This window comes from Passer montanus, unplaced genomic scaffold (assembly GCF_014805655.1).
Source record: "Passer montanus isolate IOZ18808 unplaced genomic scaffold, ASM1480565v1 scaffold27, whole genome shotgun sequence".
Classification (NCBI taxonomy): domain Eukaryota; kingdom Metazoa; phylum Chordata; class Aves; order Passeriformes; family Passeridae; genus Passer; species Passer montanus.
Window position 1 is genome coordinate 9,751,205 of NW_024367372.1, and position 6,764 is coordinate 9,757,968.

The following is a 6,764-nucleotide window of genomic DNA, read 5'->3' on the forward strand; positions in this document are numbered from 1 at the left end:
AGTTCTGGGTAGCTCCACACAGAGGAAGGGGGTTGTAGAGGTGTAACTGCTAGTTTTATATAAAGAAGAGCTAGGTAAAACCAAGAGGAACATGAATAGCTTTATGAACACTGTCTGGGGCGCGAGAGATTGATCCCAGAGCAGAGCTTAGTGTCAGGATGAATGGAAAAGGTAAAACTGTGGAATTAGGCTTTACTGAATTAATAAATGAAAGTTTGCACCTTGGGAGTTGTTGGAAGTTCACATATGTGCTGCTTTTGAGTTGCTTCTTGTTTCTTCTCAGCTGTAAAGCTGAGGGTTTTTTAGCAGAAATCTAAAAACAAGAGTATGAAATTCATGACTTCCTGAATGTGTTGCAGTTGTTTCCCTGATGACAAGAGGAAGGGCTGACCCCACAGAAGCTCTTCTGGCTGCTATCATGAAAGAAAGCATACCAAGATCTTCCAAGCACTTGGAAAGAAATTACTCTTTCAAAGCCCTGTTTGGATATATACATTCAGTCTGCTGTTTGACTCATCTCTGCTTTTAGAGTTGTTCTCTGCCCTAGAAATCCAGGCTGCTTCTCAAGCACTTAGCATCACCAATTCATAGGTTTAACATTTTTTGCACCCTTTATATATGCCCGCCTTTCTGCTGAGGATTCAGAAGAGGCTTTTGTTTTTCTGGATTTTCACGCCAGAGGTTAAAAAAGAGGCCTCCATGCTCCTCATAGATGGTGTCACTTTAAGAGTCTCCAGCCATAGTACATAGACCTTAAAAAGTAATTATCAGATAAGAAATCAGTTGCTAGCACGTTTTTATTTTCACATATCACTGACACCCTGGTGGCACTTGTTATCATCATATGCCCTGACCCTCCTTCAGATCCTTGTATCTCTGAGGATGCAAAGCCGAAATGTGAGAGTGGGATTTTGTTCTCTTTTCTTCTTGCAAGTGATTTACGTAGCTTCGCCATCCTAAATGGCATACCCCTTCCCTCAGGTATGTGGCAAACTGAAAGACAGACACTGAAGATGTCACTGCACCCACTGTCTGAGATGGAGCAGGTTCTCATGCATGCTCTGAATTCTCAGTTCATATCCAGAGACCCATTTCGTTTTCAGTCAGGAAACGGCCCAAAAAAAACCAACCAATAACCTTCACTGCACTGATCAATACATTTGTTTTAAGGCCTCCAAATGACATCATATTCATGCATGCTCTGAATTTTCCGTTCGTATCCAGAGATGCATTTCATTTTCAGTCAGGAAACGGCCCAAAAAAAAAACAACCAGTGCAACTTCACTGCACTGATCAATACATTTGTTTTAAGGCCTCCAAATGACATCATACAGACTTAGTACCGGCATGGCAGGCTGTTTATTTTGTGATGGTAATAGAATCTAATGAGAAAATAATTTTAGGATTGTGCAAGGTCAATCTTACGCCAGAATATCCTGTGGTGAGTTGGGCAAGTACAGACACCCTCGCTCTTCCTGCAGGCATGCTGTTGCTCAGCCTATCATTCCTAGAATGTTGGGATGCTGGAATGCAAAATATGGAAAACTGTTCAGGCTTCTAGCAAATTGTCACCAGCAGGCAAAACAGGGCAAAGTTGAGGCTGTGTTATTTACAAAAACATCATGAGAATTGTGTATATCCGTAGCCCCAGGGAAGAGTGTCATGCACTGCAGCCAAGGTTTCCTGTCTTCCTCCTCCTCCTCCTTGTTGCTAAGAATGGAATCTAAGGCCCTTCTCTGACCATGTGCCAAATCTGCTGCGTGTTTCTACCCAACATCCTGCAGCACAGGAGCTCACTGCCTTTCCTTGTAGAGGACCTGGAGGGCAGGACCATGATCAGCCTCCACAGTACACAGGGATACAGCTTTGTTCAGAGCATCAGTAACCACCCTCCCTTCTTTACCAGCGATAAAGCAGAAAGCAGTTCACCTGAGCTGGAGATAATGCACTTCTTTAGATACTCCAGTAAGCTGTATTGTTATAGCTCTCTTCAAACTAAGTTACGTCTTGTCTCATCAGGACAGTTTAACGTTAGTGCTGAGCACCCGTGGCCATCTCAGGGCAGGAGGCTGAAGGCCTCTCATTCTTGTGCTCATCCTCTGTCTGTGGGAATAGGGGTGGAGGGGCAGCAGAGGAAAAGGAAACTTAAGATGAAGTGCTGACTTAAAGCAGCATTTTGTGCCAAGAGCTCAGGAAATTCTGAGTCAGAAGCTGTTTGCTTCCTAGAGGCACAATACCCCAAAAGACGTGGAAGACAACAAAAGTCCTACAGTTCTGTAAGCCTTGTACCACAGGCAGAGCTGGCCAGTATCCCACACTTGCAGCATCCATCCAAGGAGGGATGCTGGTGGGACAGACAGAGCCTGCACAGCAGCTGGATAGGAGGAAAAAAATTTTCACAGTGCAAGGTGTTAAAATGCAGAACTAGGGCCCCAGGAAGGCTGCATGACCCTGGAAACTGCAGCACTGAAAGGATGAGGCTCTTGGGAGACAGCCCTGTTTGAACAGGGATAGGACTGGTGACCTCCAGGGGTCCATGCCAGCCTCAGTCACTCTACAAGCTCATAATAAAAAGCCAGTCTCATGCCACGTTTCAAAGTACAGTTTGTGACTGGAGCTTGAAGAGGCCCAAAAACAATTCAGCAGGGAAACTGCCTTTCATCTCAATGGCTTTTATTTTAGGATGAACTTGACCTGCCAGTGTCATTATTTCCGTGAATTATTGACAAATTGTGTCACTGGGTGCAAACTGGCCCTAAATCGTCTCTGTGCATGCAGAGGCTGCACCAGCTGGTTGTTTCTGTGCAGAAGTTGCTGGGTTCAGCAGGTCTCCCTGTTCCTCTCTCTCGCACTGGGATCCATTCCTTGTGAGTCAATGACTGATCATTGCACAACATTTCTCTGCAAATGAGTGTTTGAAGAGGCCTTGGCTGGATTGCACAACCCTACTTGGTCAATACCTCCTGGAACACTCCTGTCTGCTGAGAGCTCACACAAGGGCTGGCACATGACTGTCTTGACTAACCAGGGGAGGCCACAGATCACCAGGCTGGGCTGCTTCCTCTTTGCTTGGGCTGCAGCATGAGGAAACCCCATGGAAAAGCCAATGAACAAAATCCCATGGAGCCTTTAAAAATGCCCATTTCATTCCCACACTTGACCTCTTTTTCTCACACCATCTGAAATGCCATCTCTGTCCATCATGGTGGTAGTGAAGCAGATGAAGGATTTTCTGAGGGGGACCACCAAAGCTACCCCAGAAAGTTCATTTGGCCAAGAGGTGGGGAAATTCATGGGCCATTGTCATGAAGCAGGTGCAAGTATAGGGCAAGCCACTCCTTGAAGCAGTGTACCATGGCAGCAAAAGCACCTGCAAACAATCACTTGGCAGGCCAGAACTCTGCTCAGGGTTGTCAGGATCCACCTCAACCAGGTGGTGCAAGCATCCACCTCAACCAGGCTAGTACTCCGATCAGGGTCTTCAGTGGTCCCAGTCTCTGTTCTTGTGACAGTTGTGAGGCAAATGAGGGAAACTTCAGACCATCTCTTTCAATGCCATGTCTCTCATATCGTCCCCTGAAAATTCTGTCTTCCTCCTTAATTTTTTCTCCTGATTTTGCAGCATCTGTCAGGTTAGTTTTGGCATGTTTTGGTCCTTTGCACTGCACCTCTTTTCCTATCAGACCATTTTCTTGTAGTCACTAAATGTCCCAATTTGCTGGGGGTTTTTTTTGTTTTTTTTTCAATTGCATTTCATTTGATCATATCTCTTTTTCAGAGTGTTTGTAAGTCTTTCTTTTCCCTTTCGTAAGATTTCGTTTCCCTTCCCAAAAGGAAATTTCATTTCATCCAAAATCCAATGTGGGTCATCTCCCAGCTTATGTTCCCTGACAAGGGACAGCTGTGGTCACGTCACCCCTGTACTTCAGAGATGTACGTTTAATGAAATGTTGCTGGTGGTTTATATGATGGGACCAAACAAGCCAGTTGCCCACAGCCTCTGAGCATGCTATGCTCTGCACTGAGCCCTGGCACAGGGATTTCCTTCCAGGCAGCTCACAGCCAGGCATGGTAATTTGCATTACTATCAATAATCTCTGGGTTTGGGAGAGCCATGGCAGCTCTTGCAAATCAAATCAGAGCTTTGCAGTTGTTATGCCAGAGGAAAATATTGCATGTGCAATTTGAGAAAAGCATACATAAATTCAAAGGTTCAAGGCACTCCTTGCACTTCAAAAACTGGAATCTGCAGGTCTGATTTTGCGTCTAGACATTTAGTAAATTTAGGTCTGAGCCCATTCAGATTGCAGTGATTTAGCACTTTTTCCACAGTCTCCACTGACCTGCTCTATCCCATACTTCTCCCTAGCCCCAAGGTCCAGCTGGTGACTCAGATGTCCCAGGACACTGAGGTGCTAGAGTGCTTCACTTTATCAATCAGTTACTTGGCCCTGGCTGGTGCAAAGTCCAGTTGCTCTGCAGAAATATCCAGCTGATCAGTCCTAGCTTCTTTCCTTCCATGTTTCTGTTTTAACCTCTTACCCATCAGATTACTTTTAGGTAATTGACTCATTGACTGTGAATGTTATCATATAACGATAACCTGATCAGGCCAAGGATCAGGGGAGCATCAGGGGAGGCTCCAATCCTCTCCTGGACATCCAGCACATTCCTGGCCCTGGGGACAGGCTGAGGGCAGTGGAGATGGAGACCACTCCTACTGCAGCATCACTATGGCAGGGGCTGACAGCCTTGGGAGGCTGAAGTGGGGTCCTGGACCATGGCCGGGGGGGAGGCACTGGGGAGGCACTGGAGACAGTCACAGCTGTGTGAGTGCCCTCAGGGCCCTGAGAGCAGCATCACCTCCCAGGTCAGTACTAGAAACTTGTGTCTCAGGTTTAGCCCCAGCATCCCAAGTGCCACCCTGAGGGCAGCCAGGCTGCCAGCTGGAGCACACAGCCCTGCAGGAGGGTGATGGCAGCATGAGGGAAGGCTTCAGCTCTGGCATCCTGCAGATGTGCTGCCCAGAGGCAGGGCAGAGGTGCCAACAGCTGCACATAGCAGAAATAACCACGGCTTTGGAGTCAGCTGTGCTGTCACGCACTGCACGCTCTGCACATGATATCCTCAAAACCAAGATTGCTGTTATTCACCGTTCCTCATTCTTGGTAGTTGTCCCTTCCCAACAAGATGAGCACACAGCCCATGCTGGCAGATGTACAGCACTGGTTTGCTATCTGTATGCAGATTTGGCTGCAGCTGGGGCACATAGACATGGACATTTATTTCAAGCCCCAGAGACTGAGAGAGGGACCAGCTTTATGTAATACCCTTTTATCCTTGTAGCTTCAGAAATAAGGCAGAGACCTTGGGCAACTTGGCCCAAGGTGCCCTAAATCTCTTTTGAATGTTATTGGGAGGAAACAATAGCAAGTCTGAGTAAAACAGCTTTTTGTAATCAGGGCTTTGCTATCCCTGATTCCAAGCTGGTGGAGCTGCAGTGGAGGTTACTGGCTTCCTGCAGGCAGACAACCCAGTATTTTGTGTTTGCAGCGGGAATCTTGCCTGTGTGAAGGCACCCAGAAGACACAGGCCTGTCTTGCAACTAGGGCTCCTGTTTTCATTATTCAGTCCTGGAAAATTGTTTTCAAATTCAATGAAATGCATTTTTGCATTGATTCAGTATATTCTGTGGGAATTTGTTTTTTCAGGGAAATTTAAGCCTTCAATGACTGAATGACTAAAAGCACACATAGAAAGGAGAATTAGAAAGTTCCATCTGCAACAGCCTGAATTTATTAAAGTAATAACCTGGTGGGAATTACAGCTAGGATAACACTTGTGAAAATGACAGCCATATAAAAAGGGATTGGTATTTAATTCTAATTCCTTTTAACTTTCAAATTTTAATCTGGTTTGATACACTGGGCAAATTATTAAGTTTTTTACAAAGGCTTATTTTAAAATAATTGCACCATATCACACATTAAAATAAATATACAATTAACCAGACACTAAGAAACAACCAATGTGAATAAAACTGCTGCACATGTAAAACTGATGATGAAGACTTTGAATCTTTAGGAAAAATACATTGATGAAAATGCCTATGCTACCTGATTTGAGTGACAGATAGAAGGCAAAAAACATATTCTTAGTGAAAGAACAGGGTCATCTTGCCCTGTTTGTAATTATGTGGATTTCAAAGGCAAAGACGTTGTTGACAGCAAGACAGAGATGGAGCTCTGCTACAGGTGGCAACCCTATGCCACTGAATTCATCAGACAAGACCCAGTTCATTCAAACTGGGTGAACAGATACCATAAAGCACAAACACAGTCTTACCTCCAAACAGACTGAGGTGTGTGCAGGCCTTTCAAAGGCCTTATGCACAAATGTGATCCACACCTGCCATCATTTATTATAAAGTAAATGTCCACCTTTTTGCAAGATCTCTGGATTTTCTCTACTGTTCATTTACATTCTGCAGTGTTGGCTGGTTGCAGCTGAGAGGTTCTGAGGCTTGATACTTCAAGTTTTCCAGAGGATGAATGTTCTCCTGAATGCTCCTTTTACTTCTGCAAATGACCTCTACCAAGAAATACAGTGTGTTCAGACACGATCTATAATTAGCCCATCTGCCCTCTGTTGAAGACCACACTCCAGAGAACTTCCAAGGTCTGCAGATACCAGAGGACCTCACAAGGTAAATTATCCAGCTCTTCCAGGATGACAGCAAAGACAGAAAAGAAGCAGCATGGCCC